We start from the raw sequence: 22,168 nt of genomic DNA, 5'->3' as shown, positions 1-22,168 counted from the left end.
AAATTCCCTTTGAATCAATGAATCAAGCTGGATTTAGACTGAAGTGGCTGGAGAACCAGCACATCTTAGAACCCCTCTCTGGATCTGAGTTGAAATGAGATAGCTGGAGGTGTTTTGTTCTTCACCAACTTTGTGTGTTGTTTCAAAGATGTATGGTAACACCCTGCCTCCTTGAGGAAGGACCATGTGTCAACAACTGCACATTTTTTTCTTTTTTGCCTTTTTTTGTTTTATTTGCCCATTTTTCTTTGCTTGTGCAAGTAATAAGTAAGGGAAAGAGAGAAAAGGTAGTGGAAGGAAGAGAAAGCACTAGACTATAATTGGTTCCACCAACCTTGAGGTCTAGCCTTTGGTTGTTTTTTCCTTTGAGTGAATGGCCTTCCATAGGATAAAAAAATATCTCCACCCTAAGATGTAAAACTGTGGAAAGCAGGAATGCTGAGAAGAAAAACAGAAGTCTTGTTTTTCTGGCATCTGGCATCAAAGCAAGGATGGGTCAGGATGATGTTTAAATTCATTTTTAATGCTTGCTAGTGGCTCCCATTTCAGTGGTGTGTAAAACATTCTTTGAAGTTCAGTCTGAAGACTTTACCACACAAGGCTACACAGTGGAATTTTAATGGGATAAAAGTCTTTTAGCCAGTACAGTACTTATCACACAAAGTTATGTCAATCTTACATTTCATCTGTCACTATGGTTCATCTTTTATTGATGGGCAAAACCCATCAATAAACTCTCAATCCCACTGCTAATCCATGACTGCCTTTGTGTGATAGGTCGCTTCCACTGCAGTTCCATTTCTCAGGCAGCCACATAGTGTGAGTGAACATTCAGCTATTCTCCCTCTTTCCCCACTTGCAGCAATTACACTGCCAATAGCTTCCTGAAGCCAGTTGCTTTAGTTGTTTTGTGCACATTCACAGAGCAGCCGGCTTCAGGAGGTATTTGGCAGGCAGGATTGCTTGCCCCCCCCCCCACCCCCATTCTTCTGGAAGAGATAGGGGCAGCATATTCACATAGAAGCTGACTTTGGGAGATGGCTAGCAGCCATGATCACCATTCCCTCTTTCCTCTCAGAAGGTGGCATTTGGCAGTGCGGAAACAGACCACACAACCATGGATTGCCAAAGTACTGTGTGGGGGGAGGGTAATAAGGATGTGAAACCGGTATGCTTCCATTATTTAACTAAAGTGAACCCTTGTTATACGCTGGGGTTTGGTTCCAAGATCCCCTGTGGATAACAAAATCCGTGGATGCTCAAGTCCCATTAAATATAATGACATAGCAAAATGGTGTCCCTTATAAAAAATGGAAAATCAAGGTTTGCTATTTGAAATTTATACTTTTTTTTAACATTTTCAAACTGTGTATGCTTGACTCTGTGTATAAAAAATCTGTGTATAAGAAGGGCTGACTGTAATGCAATTGTGGCAGGACAGCAGGCTGGTATGATAAAGTCCTAAACCTTTAAAGTCTAGATTCACTACCCCACTGACATTTCCCAACAGCTATATGCATAGAAAGGAGCTCCAGTTATCACTCGTCCATACTTGGGATTAATGGGAGCTCTTTTCTGTGCCTCCTAGCAGTTGGGAAATGTAATAGATAATGCTCGATCTCTCAAGTGGAGTAATGAAACTGGAAAGACAGAAGCTGAAGAACAACCAGTCCTAAGCCTGTCCACCCACACACAGAGAGAGTCTAGCAGAAAAAGGCAAACAAGTTTAGTCTTCTTTATGAAACCTATAAAAGTAGATTTACAGGTTGAGTCTTACTTATCTCACTTATCAGAAGTGTTTTGAATTTCAGTGATTTTTTTTGGATTTCTGAAAAAAATTCTATATTTGCATATATGTACATAATGAGATGGGACCCAAGCTTAAACACAAGATTTATTTATATTTCATATACACTATATATATACACACACACACACACACACACACACACTGCAAATAATTTTATACATATTTTAAATAATTTTGTGCATGAAACAAAGTTTGTGTACAGTGAACTGTCAGAAAACAAATGTGTCACTATCTCAGCCATGAAAAAATGTTTTGGTTTTTGGAATATTTTGGAATTTCGGATATGGGAGACTCAGCCTGGACTTACAAATTACTTGTTCATAATCAAATACATGGTGTAAAGGGAGGAGAGAGAAGGAAAATTAGACAATGGCTGCAGGTTCAAGTGATGCAGGAAGCAAAAGGATGCAGAAAATAAAACAAAAAGTCTCCATATCCCTATAGAGTAACATAGGAAACAAGGAGTATAAACATCCAAAGGTTGCTAATTCTAACAGTAGTTTTGTCAACGATGGTGATATTTGGATGGATTGTGGCTGGAAAAGGAAGATGTAACTATTCCCATGTCCATTATTATATTAAAGGAGAAGGGACTCCTGTAGTTTCTAATAACACATATAGCTTCATGTGAATTTTGATTGTTTAAATATAAACCTAAATAGTACTTCCACCTTATAGTCCACCTATAGAACTGTTTTATCTATCTGTTTTTGAACAAAACAATTAAGGTGGCTTGTGTTTAAAAAACCATGAAGACATCATGATCTGCATGTCAGAGGGTGGAGGAGGGTGAGTAATCAGGTTGGGGTCCCGCCATGAAGGACGACGCTCTGGAGGACCTAGAAGGAGCCCAAAGTGGGGAAGGAGGGCCCGCAAAGGGTGAATCAGCTGTGCCTAGGGCGGAGGCTGAGGAGCGGATGGGGTTAGGAGATAGAAAAGGGGAAACGGCAGAGGCAGCAGGGGGCGGCGAGTGGAATGCATGGGGCCAGAGACGCCGCGGAGTTGAGGAGAAACCGGCTATGAGGCAGAAGTAGAGGCATGGGTGTGGGACGCCTTCTTGGCAGAGATCAACCGGCGGCACTTCCAGGGCCATAGGACAGGTCAAGGAAGAAGAGCGGAGTCATGGCCCTCGGTGGAAAGTTAGTGGCCGTCACGCATACATCCCATGGGTGACGACCCAGAGCCTTACTAGGCCTGCCTGGTAATCAACCCTGGTCCCCGTCTGTTGTGGGATATCAGGAGAAGGTGATGGCTGTCGGACCACAGGGCCTGAGGCCACGCTCGAAGGGAAGTCTCTGACGCCCTGGAGGACTCAGACCCCGAAGTGCTGTAATCAAGCCCTGGCCTGGTGAAGTAAACCGGACAGTAAGCTGGCCACGCAGCAACTGGGACTTTAGTTTCTGTTTCTAGTTTAAGCGGTGAAGGAACCTGCCTTGTTATTGTTGCCCTCGGGCCTGCATTTTTTTGTTATATTAAAGTTACTTGCAGTATCCACCTGCCTCCTGACTGTGTGTCATGGAACCCATGGGACCACCTCCCCCCGCCGATGGGGCTTGGGGCCCGACGACACTGCAATTACAGCATGTCTCATTCTGTATCAGGCTAGTATGGTAAATTTTGCAGGATCCAGCATTATTGCACAGAAGACCATGGCAAATAAGGGAAGTCAGATTTACAGTTTTTGCTTAGCTTACCTCTTCAACCAGCAAGGTGCATATAATCTGAGAAACACCAGCGACACACTTCAGCTCACATGGCTGAGGAAGGCATGTTGCTATTTGTTTACATATTCTATTCTTAAGCACACCATTATATTACTTGAAGGCAAATATCTGACAAAAGGGACATAATTAAACCAGGTAAACCTACTCTGCTATCTCCCTTTGCTTGCCTCACACCCACCTTCCTGCACCTTGCAATATCTCCCTGGAGGACAAAAGAATGGTGCATGGCTGTGTATGTCTAAAACTATCATTTTTATCTCAGTGGATTGCACCCACAATTATCTCAGTGAAAGAGGAAAGTAAACTGGGTGGCAAGAAAACAGAGACCATTCAAATAGCAGGTAACAGTGCAGATCTAATTAGCGTTAAGTACCTGTAATCCTAGGAGATTTACTTTGTGATAAAAGCGAGAGAAAGTCCCTCAGGTATGAGTAATAGGTCCCTCGCCAAGTTCCCTGTGTCAGGTGTAGTGTGTCAGCTCCAGTGAATACAGCCTATTGATCCAGGAGTGCTTGCATTCTCTGCCACAAATTGCATTTAAATTGCTTACACAAGAAAGACATCTGGCATGCTAAGGTTTACCTACTTCATATTCAAAATAATTTTCTCAATCAACAAACAGCTATACTAAGGCACTTTTCCTCACTTTCTGAAATAAGACACTGTGTGTAATTATTTGGAAGCTAAATGCCTGTGTATTATTCCCCTTTTTTACATTTTAAGATCTGTTATGGATAGATTTGTATGACCAAATTACACCAATCATATCAAAGCAGGGGATAAGGTGTTAGGATATCCACATACATTGTCTGTATGTTTATGTGTGCCTTCAAGTTACCTGCTTATTCATGGTGAGCTCATGAATTTCACAGTTTTCTAAGGCAAGGAATATTCAGAAGTGGTTTTGCCAGTTCCTTTCTCTGAAATGTAGCCTACATTATGTGGTATTTGTTGGTAGTCTGCGACCCAAGTGGCTGATCCTGCTTAGCTTCCAAGATCAGAGGGGTTCTGGTGCATTTAGGATATTTAGGGCAATCCAAAAATATTGATGTCAACTAAATATATTAGCAATGGGTTTACCTCTACAGAATGTATCACCTTTTGCTTTTAATTTCATTAGCAAGGTAATATAATAATAATAATAATAATACACGAGCATTCTATTTCTCTTTCGCAAAAGACTGAGCTAAATTGCCTTTTGTTTTTCACGGTGAGGTTATTAAATCAGTATATATTCTTCTTTTGAGCAGAGCTTTATTACTTCGAGGCATACAATGCTTTAATTACAAAAGTTCCTGTAGAAAGAAAAGGTGTTTTCAGTTACACACCACAAAACCAGTGGAAGACTGTGGGTCCATCTTTCTCTTAATTCGAGCTATTCCAAATTTTCTATGGTGCATGAAATGTATTTACTCATAAGAAAACATGGGACATCTGCTCAGGTACCTTTATTTTTTTCAAGTGTGACTCAAGGCAATCTAGGAGCCACTTCTCTCTGACTTAAATAATCCTCTCTGCCATGCAGAGATCTTCTCCTTCCTCCTTCCTCCTTCCTCCTTCCTGGTGGTAGTTGTGGTTGTTATAATGGCAGCAACATTCATTTAATTCCTCTCCCAACAGAACTTTGTGTGGTCAGCTCTCTTTTATGGAGCTTGGAGCTCGGTTGACCTTAGTAATGAGGGGTACCTTTTGCTTAATAAATAAAATTAAGCAAGTCCATTTCCTTACCCATGAAAAGAATATCACTTGCTATCTGATGTTCTTTTGTTGTCTGTTTTATTGAATCATTTCCTGTATTGCTATGTATTTTATATGTATTATCCTACTAGAGATGCCCCTTCCCCACCACCACTCCCTCTGTGTCGTGTCTTTCTAGATTGTAAACCTGAGGGCAGGGAACCGTCCAATTAAAAAGATTGTATGTACAGCGCTGTGTAAATTTACAGCGCTTTATAAATAAAGGTTAATAATAATAATAATAATAATAATAATAATAATAGAGGCTGACTGAATATTATCCAACAGAATGGGTTTCCAGAAGGCCTTTTTCTACAGGAGTCTTACAACTGTCTCCTTTCAGCAAACTGGAACCCTGCCTTGCTTCTGACAGATATTTGCCATTCCCACTACTAACCTAAACAGTCCATTTCTGATCGTTTTTTATAAGCCATAAAGGACAGGGATCTGGCACACATGTGGTGGCTTTCATCTAACCAAGAATTCTGTCTCAGTACTTGAGCTATACAACTGAAAAGTATCTCTTAAAGATAGACAATCAGGACCCACTTTTACTGCCACTGGGCCTGTATTAACCATAGCAGCCAAATTGGAGTAGGTCCACGTATATGTGAAATTGGTGCGGTACAGACACTGGCAGCCCCTGCGGCTCCAACCCAGTGCTTTTCCAGGCCACAGAGAAGCGGCAAAATGCCACATCTCCATAGTCTGGAAAAGGGGTGTCCTTGGGGCTTCATGCCCCCAGGACACCCCGACAACTGCAGCCAGAGGAGAAAGGGGCCACTTGGTTCCTTTCTCCCTGACGTCGTTCCCGCAGCCATTTGGAATGAGGCACGCGCCAGAAGGAGTTCCGTTTTGGAGCTCCTTCTCGCACCACAGTTAGGCCAGCATAAGCGGCCTGGAGCGGCGTGAACACGTCACGGCCATGCCACACCGTTTGGATGCACAGGGCATCCAATGTGCACAGGGCGACGCCATTATCGCACATTCCGTACGTGCTAGTGTTAGGGACCGTACAGTTGCCGTGCGGTCCCGTAACCCTAGCATGGCGCCAGGACGCTGCATCAGGCCCATCTGCACTGGGCCATTGTCACTGTAGGTAGTGAAAAAGCCAGGTCAGTCACTGCAGGCATATTAAATAGGCCATATCTTTGGACTTTATCACTTGAGTTTTAAATCTGCTATGAAATGTAGGGGGGAAATGCTTTTGGCAATAATTATTGCATGACACTGTGGCTGTTTCATTGCTGCTTTGCTGTTGGAGAGTCCCTTTTCATTGATGGGGAACATTCGTGAATAAGGTCCCAAAAACAATCCTGTAGCACTTATACTCTAGTGTGGTAAATCCTTGAGTGTCAGTTCTGGTAATGGGTAGATCAGGTGTTACTTCTTGTACTGTGGTATCAGTGTCTCGCCTTTCCCTGCTCCCTATTCCAGAGCAGACATGGTTTTTCTGTAATTTCTGCTTAGGTGGAGTGGAGGGAAGAAGAAGCTGATTCCCCCCCCCCCACACACACACACACACAATCTGCCAAATGCTAGAGTCTCCTCACGAAAAGAGTTGGCAGACTAGGGTGATGGAGAAGCCACCACCACCCCGCCACACACACACATTCGCCAAAGGAGAAATGTTAGAGTCTCTTTCTGAGAAGTGAATGCCATTTCTCATTTGGCAGACTGCAGGGGGAAGCATGCTGGATAGGGCAAGGGGACTCAGTTAAATGTGAACAAGGAAGAGATTGCTCCAGGACTCTGGGCAGTGTTAAAAGCCCTGTTGCACTACTGAGGGAGATGTAGTAAAGGAAGCTCCAAATCCAGTATCTTTTCATTCTCTTTTAATAATTTGACTGCAGCAAGACTGAGGTGAGAAAGAGCCTTGTGTGATAAAGCCCTAAGTCCATAGCCTCTAAAATAGGTTCAAGTCAGAGCAAAAAAGAGTCTAGAATAAGTGATGTCCTCATAGGGCCCCCAAAGGGTTTTGATGGAGAGGAGGTTTTTTCAATATTTCATTCCTAAATCTGGGCAAATGGATAGATCATACAACATGAGCTATACAAAATTTGTTACACATCCTATTTTCCATGAGGGGAAGAATGCCAACCGTTAAAAACAGAAAAGCACTGAAGATAAAGACTAGCATTGTCCATCATCCTGTTCTCACAGGAGCTATCCAGAAGCCCAGATCAAGACATGAGTTCAATAGAATCCACCCATTCATGCTTCCTGGCTGCTGATACACAGAAGTATGCTGCCTTGAGTACTGAATGGAATGTATATCTATCATGGTTGCCTGCTATTGATATCTCCACTCTCCATGAATTTGTCTATTTCCTTTTATATCTGTCAATACTGACAGATATTTCATAACTGAACTCTGTGCTGTGTTAGAAATCTCTAAACAGTTGTTTTCTTCAGAAATCCACAGAGACAAACTTTATTTAGTACAGACTGGGAAGCTAAGCGCCCAGCCCTCCAGGTTGGGACAGCTTACCTTAAGACAATTCCTCCACATCTGAAGTTCAGAGCCGGGTTTTTAAAACTAATTTAATTTCCACCTGAGGCCTGCTGCCTTGTTTCAATCTACATATCCAGAAGCATGAAAGGTTTGCACATCAGATTCCTTATATTGATCAGTGGATATAGTCAAGTGTGAAATAAAAAAAAATGTCCATAACTCAAATGTACGCAGCACTCTTTAAACATATTTTAGTCTAGGGATGAGTATCTTCAGCAGGTCTAGGGTCTAAGCCTCTGCCCCTGAGATTATTAAGGGGCAGCCAAAAAGGGGGGACAAAACCCAGAAATGTAATTGACTGAAAGTCCATTTCTGGGGGGTATTTTTCTAGAGGGGGGACAAGCTGGTTTTTTGTAAGTATGTCTTATGACATCACCACTTTTCTTGTATAAGTAAAACCCAATGCCCCCCCCCCAAAAAAACCCTACCTTTTCAACAGTGCCTGTACCTATTTATGTACCTATTCTGTGTTGTCAGAGAGCAGGGGGCTAAACTGATAGGAAAGATTTGTGAGGAGACATGGCCATGGATACATTGATTATTTACATTGCTGATGCCAGATCTCAGGCCCTGTCTGTAGCGGTATGGACAGCCTGGAATATCCTACCTCCAGAGCTGCCCTCACCCTCTCTCATTGTAAAAACCCTCCGTTCTGATGTTGGGTGGCTAGCCACATGTACAAATCACTGAGCCACCAGGCACATCCACTGCCACTGCTGCTGCAGGCTGCTTCACTCTGAGATAAGAACAAGGTACCCAGTGATGGTCACATGGCTGAGTGCCTCATTCTGACTTCAGAACAAGGTCAGAGTGAGTGACTGTAGGCAGCGACAGATGTACCAAGTGGCTCAATAGGATATGTGTGTGGTTAGCCTCCATGCATGAGATCACAGAGCTCTAGATCTTCCCAGAAGATCTGGAGCAACTGATGAGTTTTTAAAATCCAGGCTAGAGGGGTAAAACCCAACTTTCTAGCAACAAAACTTGGCATTGGCCCCTCCATTGTCCAGTCTCCCCACCAAAGGAATGAGGGGAGTCTGTTGTATTTGGCCTGTGCAGATAGGGTTCAAGCCCTGTATTACTACTAAGTAGTGCAGAAGGGACCTGCAACCAATTTGAAAAGGGAAATAACAATTGCTGACTTTTTTCTTAGAAAAAGTGCAGTCTTAGGGAATCTGTGGGCATCAATTGTTTTAACAGCCTTGGGGGTTGCATGAAGCCCCAGGGCTAAACTTTTCCTACCCCTTCTTTGGACAATGGAGAAATCCATTCATGAAACAACAACAGACAAAAGAAGAAATGGATTTTGTTTCTTAAATCTCCACAAACTCAATGGAGTCAAGCATGTCCATAGGACAGTCATAATTCTGAATTATTCTCCCTCTGAAGATTGAAAAACAGCTGCTCAGAACAAATGGTAGAGTTGGATTTGACATAATCTATGTCATCATCTCAGGATTCTACCATAAATGCATAAGCACAGACCAGATAAATAAAAATAGCATTCTTAGCCATTCTCAATAAAATACTTTTTAAATTTTCCTTTTAACTATCTGAATAATGTTTCCTTGAATGTGTGTGGTTGTATCCTAGAACTGTTCCCAGTATTCATTTGAATTTACATGATAATGTTTCTAAATGTTTTTGAAAGGCCTTAACTGCAGTTTGGACAATGTCCATTTCAAAAGAATGCATGACACAAACTAGACAGCTGCTTTGTTTCTCACTCATTTCACTCTCTTATTGGTTAACTTAGTGGAAAAATGTAGATTTTCCAGGGACTTTAGGTTGGAGGTATCTCAGCCAAGGTGGATGTATGCTTGACTTGAGGCCTAATTTAACTCCCATGTAGTATTGATCGACTCAGACCACCAGGGACACTTACAATCTTCCTTTGCCAAGGTAGACAATAGTATGAAAGTGGAGTGTAATAAATGCCTCTGTTTGGTCCCACGTCGATCTACAGCTGCTGCTTTCACCTTTTTTTCCCCTTTTGCCATTTTGAGTGCATCTGTATTTCACATTTATTGTAGTGTGATGAAACACCTTTCAAAATGGCCGGAGGGACATTCAGCAGTAAGTGCTTAAGCAATACACATTCGAGTGAATGGGAAGACATCTGAGGTCAAGGAACTTGAAACAGAAGCTGAATCAGCGGAAAGCAGGGGTACAGTATCTCCTGCAAAGTAAATATAGATTACAGTCCTGAAGACACATCGATCTGCTGGAGGATGATAGGTCTTTTGGCATGAGGCAGCTCATAAGGAAATGAAATATCTTACACTGATCTAGAAGCAGAGAATCACATGGACTGGGTTTTTAAAAAGCTCCCAAATGGTGAGCTCAGTGAATGAAGGTCTGAGCAGGGCACAGGCATCTTTATTAAGACACCTGACTCTCTTTTAGGGGGATATTGACTATTTACCAATATAGCAGTAAAGCTAAATATGGTACATTTGCAACACATCGTTATGTTGTTGTATGTTGCAATAGATTGTTAGTAGAATACATGATTAGTAGAAAGTTATATTGGTTATATTGCTTATTCAGAATAAAAGGTTTGGCTCATATCTGCACCTAAATGTTGTGTTTTTTTAAGTAGAAAATGTGACATTTTGTGCAAAAATATTAGTCCTGAACAGCAAATAGCCTTGAAAACCACATTGATTTCTGAAGACTTTTTTGCACCAGAAATAAAATTACTCAATCTGTTGCTTTGTTCAAGAATAAAATTAGTCAAAAATTTCATCAAATATGGTGCATTTTAGGGGGGGGGGGGGGGCGGAATCATTCATGTTTAAAATAGAGAGCTCTGAAAGTTCTGCAGTTCCATGTGCCTGCTGATCCTCTTGTTTGTGGGTAGGATTTTCTTCGACTACAAAAATAATATCATACTGGAGCACTGGCAAGAGAGGTACTGATACTGGTTCAGGGTATACAGTACCTATATGAAATCAACTGCAGTTAAGGAAAAATACCTGCCCAATTTTCAGCAAAGTGAAGTACTTTTAAGATCCCTTGGTGGGAGGAAATAATGCATTTACTAATATTTCTGTTTAAAAAAAAAAACATCCATGGGAACAGAAAGCACATTCTCATGTCCAAATCCTGCTTAATATTTTGTAATACCATTATCTTTGTGGAATATGACTGAGGTAACAAATCTAGGGTATCATGAAAATGCATTAAATGGTAAGTTACAAACGATTTATTATTGTATTTTTACTACCAGAGCAATGGAGATAACTTGATTGGCTCCAAGTAGCAGGATGTTATGGGACAGAATCATAGAATCATAGAGTTGGAAGAGACCATAAGGGCCATCCAGTCCAACCCCCTGCCATGCACGAACTCACAATTAAGGCACCCCTGACAGATGGCCATCCAGCTTCTGTTTAAAAACCTCCAAAGAAAAAGAATCCACCACTCTCCAAGGGAGTGTGTTCCACTGTAGAACAACTCTGACTGTCAGGAAGTTCCTCTTAATGTTGAGGTGCAAGCTCTTTTCCTGTAAAAGCACTTCAGAGATGTCAATGGTCAAAGACAGCTTTACTGGTTTTGTCACAATATGGAAGCTTTAGTACCACATTTGAACACTGAAATCTATTGAGCCGCAATTTCTTCCCAACATTTAGAATTATGTATTATGTGTTCTTAAATAGATTAAATGTCATATATGGAGAGATCCCATGCAGAAATGGGGATTTAAATCAGAAGAAAAGCACAAAAACGGATCGATTTTCATACTACGTCTACTTTCCATTCAGGTTAACACCAGTTTAACAATGACGTGTGTGAAAATCAACCTGCTTTTACAGTTTTTTCCCAGCTTTTAAATCTTGTTTTTGCACAAAATTTCCCCATGTGATAAACTCCTCTTTCTTAACAGCAGCGCTATGGTTGTATACCCTCTGTGGTTTTGTAGATTTTATATTGTTATCATGGGAAAATATGCTTACCCTATATTTATTTATTTAATTCTGTGCTGCCTTTCTCCCAGAAGGGACCCAAGGCAGCTCCCAGACAAAAAAAATCTTAAAAACATTACAATAAAATTTAAAACAGTTAAAATAATCTAAAAACATTATAAAATTATATAAAAATATACAAACATTAAAAGACATAACTAAAACACTCAGTGTGGGAGCAGCCACTGAGCAGGCTCACTTTCTTGTGTCCTCATTAAGAGAACCTGTGATGGTGGTGGGATCAAGACAAAGCCTTTCCCCCAAGATCTTAGTGTTCTGGCAGGTTCATATGGAGTGGTCCGCCCAAGGGCTCGCAGCAGCACAGACAGTGTGTACAAGGTCTTGCAGTGGCCCAGACAGGGTGCGCAAGGCCTCATGGTGGCTTGAACAGGGCACCCAAGGCCTCGCTGTGGCCCAGACAAAACACCCAAGGCCCCGGGAAGGCTCTGCGGGGGGTGGGGGACTAACTCTATATCATCCCCTCTTCTGGGATGTCATCTCCCTTCTGGGGTGTCACCTGGTGCAGTTCACTCTCCCCCCCCCCCCCGCACCCCCTTCAGTGATGCTACTGGACTTAAGCTATATAGGGCTTTATAGGTCATGATCAGCTCTTTGAATTGTACCTGGAAATGAACCAGTAGCTAATGGATCTGTTTCAACAAGGGAGTTATATGCTCCCTATAACTGGCCCTGTTCAGCATTCTAGCTACAGCATTCTTGACCTGCTAAAGTTTCTGAACAGTTTCCAAAGGCAGCCCCAGATAGAGTGTGTTACAGCAGTCCAAAGGGGATGTAATCAAGGCATGCATCACCATAGCCAGATCTGACATCTCAAGAAACAGGTGCAGCTGGTGCACTAGTTTTAACTGTGCGAATGCACTCCTGGCTACTGCTGAAATCTGGGCATCCAGGCTCAGAGCTGAATCGAGGAGGACACCCAAGCTGCGAACCTAGGGGTTTCATCTACCTTACAGTTAACCAGGACCACCTCTATCTTGTCTGGATCAAGTGTTGATTTCTTTGCCCTCATTCAGTCCATTACTACCAGCAGATATTGGCGCAGCACAGAGACAGCTTCCTTGGAATCAGATGGGAAGGGCAGATAGAGTTGAGTGTCATCAGCATACTGGAGACTCTGCACCCCAAAAGTCTGGATGACCTCTACCAGTGGTTCCATGTAGATGTTAAGTAATATGTGGGACAGAACATAACCCTGAGAGACCCCACAGGCCAATAGCCAGGGAGTCGAACAGGAGTCACCCAACACCATTTTCTGAGTTTATCCCTCCAATAAAGATTGTAACCACTGCTTTACAGTGCTCCCAAGTCCCATCTCAGCAAGGCAGCCCAGAAGGAGACCATGGGTGATGGTATCAACAGCTACCAAGAGATGCAGCAGGAGCAACAGGTACACACTCCCCCTATACAGTTCCCTGCGTAGGTCATCCACCAAGATGACCAAAGCTGTCTCTGTTCCATAGCCAGGTCTGAAGTCAGATTAAAATGGGGATATGAAATAACAAAGAGATAGAGACCATGGAATCCATAAAAAACACATCATTGCAACAAAAAACAAAACAAAAACAAAAAACCTAGGATTCATATACCATATGTGTACTGAGCACATATTTGTATGCTTACTATTGCAGGCCTAATATTGGGTGTATGCACACTGCACAGTTCTGGTCCTTTAATACTACTTCTGAGAACAAGCATGGTGTGGTAGTTTGAGTGTTGTACTACAACTCTGGACACCAGGGTTCAAATCCTCACTCAGCCATGAAAATCCACTGGGTGACCTTGGGCAAGTCACACATTCTCTGCCACAGAAAACTCTGCTATGGGTTCACCCAAGGTTTGCCATAAGTTGGAAATGACTTGAAGTCACACAACTACGAAGCTACTTTAACTACCTATTTTGCATTCTAGGTATCCTAGAATTTGTAATTTCATGAAGTACTTTGAATTCTGCTCAAGCGAACTCTGGCACTATAATTCAGAGGAATCAATGTACTAGAAAAATCTGTCTCTCATCACACTACAAATCCCACCATTCCACTTGAAGTGGTATGAAACTGCTGTAATTGCGCAGTGTAGATATACCCTGGACCCAACAAAAAGAAGGGAACAGGCATAGAGTATCAAGTAACAATTCACAAGACCAGGATTTGGAAGTAACAAGTTACAAATAGTGCTGTTACATACAATTAGTTTCTTTTGGAGAAATTGAGTATAACAAAGCTACAGTTCAGAAGTGTGCAATGTGCTATATTACCCCATATATCGTCTACAGCACTTGGGATTCATTGGCAGTCTCCCATGCAGTTACTAACCAGAGCCAATTCTGATTAGCTTCCGAGATCAGATGGAATTTGGTGCCTTTAAGATATTGAGACCATCCAAGCTACCTTACCAGAATGACATAAGGACTGCCTTGATTCCTAATTACTTTGTTACCATGCCATATTTTTCCCTCATTGGACATCTTTCTCCTTCCCAGAATGAATCAACCTATAGGGATGACTTCAGTTCATTTTTACACTGCACTGCTACATTGCTCTCTTCAATACAGTTATTAACTATGAAATTATTAACTACCAAAGGTGCAAGAACCCTGCCTAAATTTACATCTGAGTACCTCATAACAGGTGCATGCTCCATGGTTGTGATAGCACTGGTGGCTATCAGGTACCATCTTTATTCCACCAAAACCTTTAGAGTGAGAGCACTGATTTGGTTAATGCTGCTGCCAATGACAGCCACCAGATATATGACAATCAGAATGATTAAACTTACTGCCCTTTCTCTAGAGTAGGGGTGGCAAGCTGTAGCCATCCATGTGTAAATTTACAGTGCTTTAAAAATAAAGGTTAATAATAATAATAAATAATATGTTGTATCCATTGACATAGCCATGCTAGCCTAGAATATCATTATGCAAAGGGATCTTGTAGCACCTTTGAGACTAACTTTGCTACAGCTACTATTCCACAGTTAGTCTCAAAGGTGCTACTAGATCCCTTTCCATCCCTGCTAGGTTTCAGCTCTTATCCTTCATCACCATTAGCAATGTTGACCTGTGGGAGGCCACAAGGTGCCCACAACCTCAAAATGTAATTGGTGATGGTAGGCTTTATATAACTTTTATATAACTTTTATAGCTTTCATAGACTTCACAGAATGAGAAAATGGGGGCTGGGGAAATATTTTGGTTAAAAGTACTTTGGCTCAGTCTCAAAATCAGGGAAAAAAATCATGTAAAGGTGTTTATTAGTTGTCCTTTGGAATCTCTTCTACCAGGAAGACACTAATTAAATTGCTGCACTGAACATAAGGACAGGATCAGGCCCTGTGTGTGGCTTAAAACAATGCAGGAAATTACTGTTTTATTTTAAGTCACATTTTTCATAAATGCAATCTCACTGAACAGTGTGAACTCATTAGGAGTGTAGAACTGCTGCATTTTATGCTTCTGAGGGTATTTCATTAAATCCCTACTCTAATTTCATGAACACTAATTTATACTTGTGCTTAGAGCATAATTCTGTAACACTGGTGTAAGAAATCTCATATATTTGAGGAAGCCTGCACAAATTTATATATTTAATGAAAAAGTGACAGATAATGCAGTAAACATCTTTCGTCATCTGCAGATTTGGCATATGGTATCAATTCATGACCCTATCTCAAGCAGAGTATGTACTATTCCTTGAAAATAAGTGACTCTAATTCAAAAGTATTGAAGTCCTATGAATGAAAAAAAAAAGAGAGATTTAAAAACTTATAATAATAACCCTGTAGAATGATTGCTGCTTGTAGATGTCTCTGGGAGTTTTACAGTGGATTGGCAAATGTTACTTTCTGGCTCAAAAAAAAAAGCAATTTTTTAAAGGTTTCTCATCTAAATTAAACTACTGATACAAAGAAAGCTGGGTCATAGTGTTAGTGATCTAGCAGTACATTTTTGCCTTAAACATTGTGCAATCAGTGCTGATTCTGAAAACAAATTCCTAAATTAAGCATATGCTCTGAAACACTGTGTTCTCAACCACTGTTTTAGCATCTGGCACAGACTGACAAATCTAGGAAAAGTTCTAGTAAACAAATAAAACAGATTCCATAAACCTGAAATCATCTGAAGATCTCTTGTCTAGAGTATTAATTCATATCTTCTATATTCTTGGGTACCTTTCTGTTCTCTAGGAAGTGGCCTACAAATCCAGAAGTATGTTTTCCCATTCTTCTTGCCAGATTCAGTAAGAAAGTCTTGAAAGTAAGGCCTCCCTACTCTGGAGCACATTGTGAAGCACACACCTTATTGCATTTTGATTTGGATGTAACATACATGGCACTTCCAAAATTAAAAACAGAGAGGAAAGCAGAAACAGCAGCATATTTCTAATCTTTACAGTCACAAAATATTTTAGTTTACCTAAATGTACAAATACATTTACTGCTTTTTTTTCAGAGGTAATGGATGCCCAGTAAAATGGTTTGATCCAAAATCTCTGGTGTATTCCACAAGGATCTTGTTTTATTTTTAAATGAAATAATTGTTTTTAGTCCTAAAGATGAAAATTCAGTATCGGAAGCAGTACCTGCACCTCCTTTTTGCATCCTGGAAAGGGTAGAATAGCTGTGGTGCCTTGGCTTTAAGGCACTCCTTTGGCACTGTGTTGTGTGGACGCAGCACCAGAGAAGCACCATGATGCCGCGCAGCATGTGGACCGCCCAGGGGAAAGACTCGAGGCGTGCGTCATGTGGATGCCACACCCTGACTCCGCCCCCAGACCGGCCTTAATGTCTGGTGCGCAGAGCCCCTAAATCCCAGGAGCCCCATGTTTTGGTCCTATGTGTCATCTGCACAGCTCAGTGTGGGAATGGAGTGAGGAAGGCTTATTTCCTTCATGCAAACTTGGCTATAGAGAGTGAGGGTGGTGCAGCAAGATTATAAAAGCTCTTGTCTCCTCTCTTCTCTTTTTGAATGTTCTCATAGTAGAGACAGCAGTGAGCAGCAGCGAGCAGTGGCATCACTATGGAGGTGTGGTGGTGCAAACTGTACTTGGTGACACCCCAGAGGTGTCACCCAGTACACCACTCTGGGGTGGCTGGGTGGCTGCCTTCTGGGTCCCACACAGCCATGGCCACACAGGACTTGGAAGGCTGGGGGTGTGTGTCTGCTGAGAGGGCCAAGTGTAGCCCCCACCTTGCTGCCATGGCTCCATTCTAAGCACTGCGGCAGTGAGGTAGGGGGAGTGCCTTTTTGGCTTCACTTTTTTGGCCCCCAAAGCCCCACCCCTGGAAGCTCTGCCCTCCCCACACCACATGATGCCCACACAGGGACACTTTTACAGTTGCAGTGTGGCCTGGTTGCATGACAGCATCAGATTGCCTTTTCCATCCACGCTTTATTTGTTTTGATTTACTTAGTTTTGATTCATTTAGTTTTGCAGTTTTCATTTGCTTAATATTATTTGACTATATTACTTGGTTTGCTTTCATTTGGTTATTTAATTAATTGCATTTTAGCTTAGTGCATTGTTTGTTGCAGGGGAGATGAAGGGATGCAGTAAGGCCCCAGTCAGGCCTGGAGAGTGGTCGATATGGTTGTGGACCAGAGCTGGGTCCTGGTTGGGGGCTAGATTGCTTTGGGGTGGTTTGAGAGGGCCTTGGTGGGGGTAGTGCCAGGCCCCAATTTGGCTAGGGGCATTTTAGGCTTGAGTTGGGGGTTGACAGTTGTTTGTTAAGTTGCTTCTGACTTATGGCAACCCTAAGGTGGGTCAGTCATGGGTTTTCATGGCAAGATTTGTTCAGAGAAGGTTTGCTATTGCCTTCCCCTGTGGCTGACAGCATGTCACTTGCCCATGATCACCCAGTGGGTTTCCATGACTGAGCGGGGAATTCAAACTTTTGTCTTCAGAGTTGCAGGCTGACATTCAAATCACTATGTCACCCTGACTTTCTTGTGATGGTTGTATTTGCCTCTAAATGGCCATGCAGCTAGTTCCTTACCTGGGTTGTATAAGCCCATCTGACAGCATCCTTGTTATTAGTCCCTGATTGGGCAGGATGCCTTAACCTTTGAGTCCCCAGTTCTTGCTGTGGTTGATATGCCTGTTAGGCCATTTCTTTACTTAGCACCTGTTTAGGCCTAGGGCATTTGAGATACTGGATGTTAGGCCATGGGCTGTATAGACCTCTCTGCCTTCTAGCTCTTGATCACTGATCATCCATTACAGGCCTATTGGACCTGGGGTCTAGACCATTCAGGCTTCTATTGGGCCTCATGACTGGCCCTCTATCAGGCTGCATGCTAAGCTCCACTTCCTCTTTTCTGATGGGCCCTGTCTTCAAGCCTTCTTTGCAGTTGGCTCAACTGGTCTAGTTAGGCATCTGTCTGGCTTTGTTGCTAGTCATCAACTTTTGCTTAGACCTAGCTGCTGGACCAGTATCAGAATTTTATAGGCTTTCATCAGGTCTCTGGTTAGGCTTCAAACTTTCATAATTAGGTCCAGTTTGGATCTATTAGGTTATGCCCAGACTTCGTGTTGCCCAAGTTCCAGGCTTGCTCCTTCACAGCCCAATTAGGATTTAGGCTTGCTTAATTTGAGGATTATACTAGGATTGTGACAGCCATGACTCCAAAGAAGGGTAGTTGGGAGTTCAGAAGGAAAGGGCCCAGCCAAGAAGTAGTCACCTAAACATCTGCCCTCAGAGTTGTCTTCTTCATCTGAAATTATGAGAGGTGTTGACATCACTGAGGTCATTCTAAGTGCTTTAGAGAAGGATAGACAGTCTAGGCCCTCTAATTTGTTGTTGTGTGCCTTCAGGTCATTACCAACCCATGGTGACCCTAAAGTGAACCTATCATGGGGTTTTCTTGGCAAGATATGTTTAGAGGAGGTCTGCCAATGTTTTCATCTGAGGCTGAGAGCACATGACTTGCCCAAGGTCACCTAGAGGGTTTCCCATGGCTACTATGCTACATTGGCTCTCTCTAATTGATTTACTTCATTTCATTTCTCTGCCATCTTTCTCCCACAAAGTGATCCAAGATGGATTACACTGCTGTACACCTCTTATTTACAACCAACATCACATTCCCTCTGAAGATCTCCACCATGGCCTTTGCTGGCAGAAACAGGGCACCTGGCTTTACTCACATGGCCAGATGCCCCCTTCCAATGTCACAGGGCACAACTGGGGCCTACAAAGGGAACATTGTGGCAGCAGTAGATAAGGGGCACATAGTGGTGGAGGCCCAACGGTATGGCAGCAGGTGAGTATGTGAACACCTGCGTGTTGCTGCAGTGGCCCAGGGGTGAGAACAGGCCAGAAGCACAGGCTGATACCATAGGTTTGACCCATGACTTACTGCCCATGCCCAACCAGTACCTTTAAATTACTATTCTGAGTAATCAAATTTGTGGAAGGGAAAGGATTTGTAATGTTACAGTAGTAACTGGCTGCACATCATGCTGGTCCATATATATCATATATATAGGATGTGTGGATGATGTGTGTGTGCATGTGTATTTGTTGTTGTGTGCCTTTAAGTTGCTTCTTACTTATGGTGACCTAAAGCAAATCTATCATGGAGTTTTCTTGGTAGGATTTAGAGGAGGTTTGGCATTGTCTCCTCTGAGGCTGAGAACATGTGACTTGCTCAAGGTCACCCAGTGTGTTTCATGGCTAAGCTGGGAATTGAACCCTGGTCTCTCTCTCTCTCTCTCTCTCATTCATATAAAATTGACTGCCCATCACAGCCCCCAGTTTCTTGAACTGTTCTTTTTTCTTTATTAATTAAAAAGATTTGCTTTTCAATTAATAAAATGATGGATAAATAGATGCATCTTGCTTGCACTTTCCAGCTGAATGAAGAGCATACTTCAATTCTGGTTACAGGTTCTGAAAGCAATCTGCCCAGGCTCTTTCCTGCTGAAGCACTTTTATTTTGGCTATGATTGCATAGATGTTTGGTTGATTGAACTCATTGTTCCCTTGGAGAAAAAGAACTCAATAGGAAGTTTGAGGATTTAGCTACATCACTTACAAATGCATTATCAAAAGATAATAATGGTGTTTGTATCCATATTTATTGCTGTAGGCAATAGATAAGGGAACTATAATATTTTATAATCTCTCTAGTCTCCAAGGTAGCAAGGAAAGCTATGTACATACACTGCTAGAATACATTCTAGGTTCGATCACTTTGAAAGCTCTGTAATAGAGGCATACACAATACTATGGAGTAACAAAGTTGTTTTCTTCGACATCAACAAACAGCTCACTTAGGAATGGCATCTCACATTGATTTTGTTGGTCTGGTTGTAGACTCTGCAGGAGTGCTTTTAACTAATAGGAAACAGAAATGCACTGAACATCTATGGCATAATTTTATAGTCCAGACATCTGACAAGAAAAGCTGTGCCAATTATTTGTTTATCTTTCTTTTTCTGGTGCCATTAAACCAACTTATTAAATAGGGTTCTGAATCATGTCCTGTGCACAATTTCACATATACTGGTTATTGGTGGTGATTTGGAATGTGAACCGAGATATAGCTAACAACTTGTCTGAAGTTGTGGAGTAATTTTTTCTGGCATAATTAATCAACCAAATGGGCATAGGAAAATGCCTTAATTTCAGTGCTAGTCAAAATGGTGGTTTATAGAGTAGTGCCAGTCCCTGAGCCATTGACTGCTGGTCCCTAAGGAGTTTTCAGGAAATAAAGATTGTAGCCAATGAGCACAAATATATTACCAGTCCCTGGCACTTGGGGGATGCCAGCCTCCCCATCAGATAGCTTGAAATGCACCTCCCTGTGCCATGTAGTACTATCTAGCCCTACACTGTATTAGAAATGGATCAACTGGATACAAGCAGATATTTTTGACCTGATCCAGGGATGTTGATGTTCCGGCAGCTCTAGCTAACATGACTAATGGTGCTGAAAGCTGGGAGTTGCATTTGGAGGTCTATGTGATTCCCACCTGTCATCTAGAGGTATGTTCACTTATATATTTTTGTGTCACCGTATGCTGCACCATATGAACAGGTATGCAATCAGATAATGGGGAGAAAGGATTTTTGGAAGAACCCCTGGAAGTCCAGATCACTTACATGAAAGATGTAAACCACATGCTACCCAGTGAATTGTCAACAGAGTAAGACTAACAAAGATTTCACCTACTGTAAATAAAGCAGTTTTCATGAACAAAAACCTGAGGAATAACAATGGGAACACTGATATATCAAAAACAATGTCCAGTTTCCCGTTGATGTCCTACACATTTGTAAGTTCTCCAACAGAAGTTGGACTTTTTTTTTTTGGCATGATGTGGAACATTGCATTTAATTTTAAGTTATGGAAGGTAATTTAAGGTGGTTATAGAGTTTATTTTGATGAACCTGAGCCAGTAGTTTGATCCTGCAGCAAAAAAGGCAAATGATATCTTAGCTTGCATTAATAGAAGCATTATTTCCAAGCAGAGGGAAGTAATAATCCCTCTATATTCTGGAAGTCTCATCTGGAGTACTGCATTCAGTTTTGGGTATCTCATTCCAAGACAAATAGAAATGGGTGAAGTGCATTCAGGGAAGGACAATGAGGATGATAAAAGGTATCATTCTCATGAACAAAACATATGAGGAGAGACTGAAGGAGCTGGGCATGTACAACTTGAACAGAAAATTGGGGGGCGGCATGCTCACATTCCTTAAATACCTGAAGTACAGCCACAAAGAGGAAGCTTCTGGCTTGTCCTTTGCTATCTCAGAAGATAAACTAGATCTAATAGTTTTAAGTTACAGGAGGCTAGATTTTGATTGAACATTGGAAGGAACTTCTTGATAGTGAGAGCTATTCAGTAATAATAATAATAATAATAATAAAGTTTATTTGTATTTTACCGCTTCTCCCAGTGGATCGAAGTGGGATTAATGGAACCAATTTCCTAGTGGTGGGGTCTCTTTCTCTGAATGTGTTTAAAAAGAGTCTGGACAACTACTTGCTGGGGATGCTGTAGCTGGAGATCCTGCACTGAGCAGGGAACTGAACTTGATAACCCATAGGACACACTCCACCTATATGATTCTATGATGCTAAGAGATGACAATGTCTAAGAAATGACCATACATCTAATGCACAGCACTTTGGGCATACTACTATGTATGCCTTAGTCTTGATAATATTTCCCTGTATAGAAGTAGTGCACTTGGATGGATTGGTGGATGGAGAGATGATAGATAGATAGATAGATAGATAGATAGATAGATAGATAGATAGATGATAGATAGATAGATAGATAGATAGATAGATAGATAGATAGATAGATAGATCCAGACTTTCCCTTTTTAAAATGTGACTCCATGCAGCTTACAGAGTAAAAACAAATGAATTATACATTTTTTA

The sequence above is a fragment of the Sceloporus occidentalis genome, unplaced genomic scaffold, assembly GCF_023333645.1.
Source record: "Sceloporus occidentalis isolate IW3139 unplaced genomic scaffold, rSceOcc1.0.p SCAF_4, whole genome shotgun sequence".
Lineage (NCBI taxonomy): Eukaryota > Metazoa > Chordata > Lepidosauria > Squamata > Phrynosomatidae > Sceloporus > Sceloporus occidentalis.
This window is presented reverse-complemented; position numbering follows the sequence as displayed.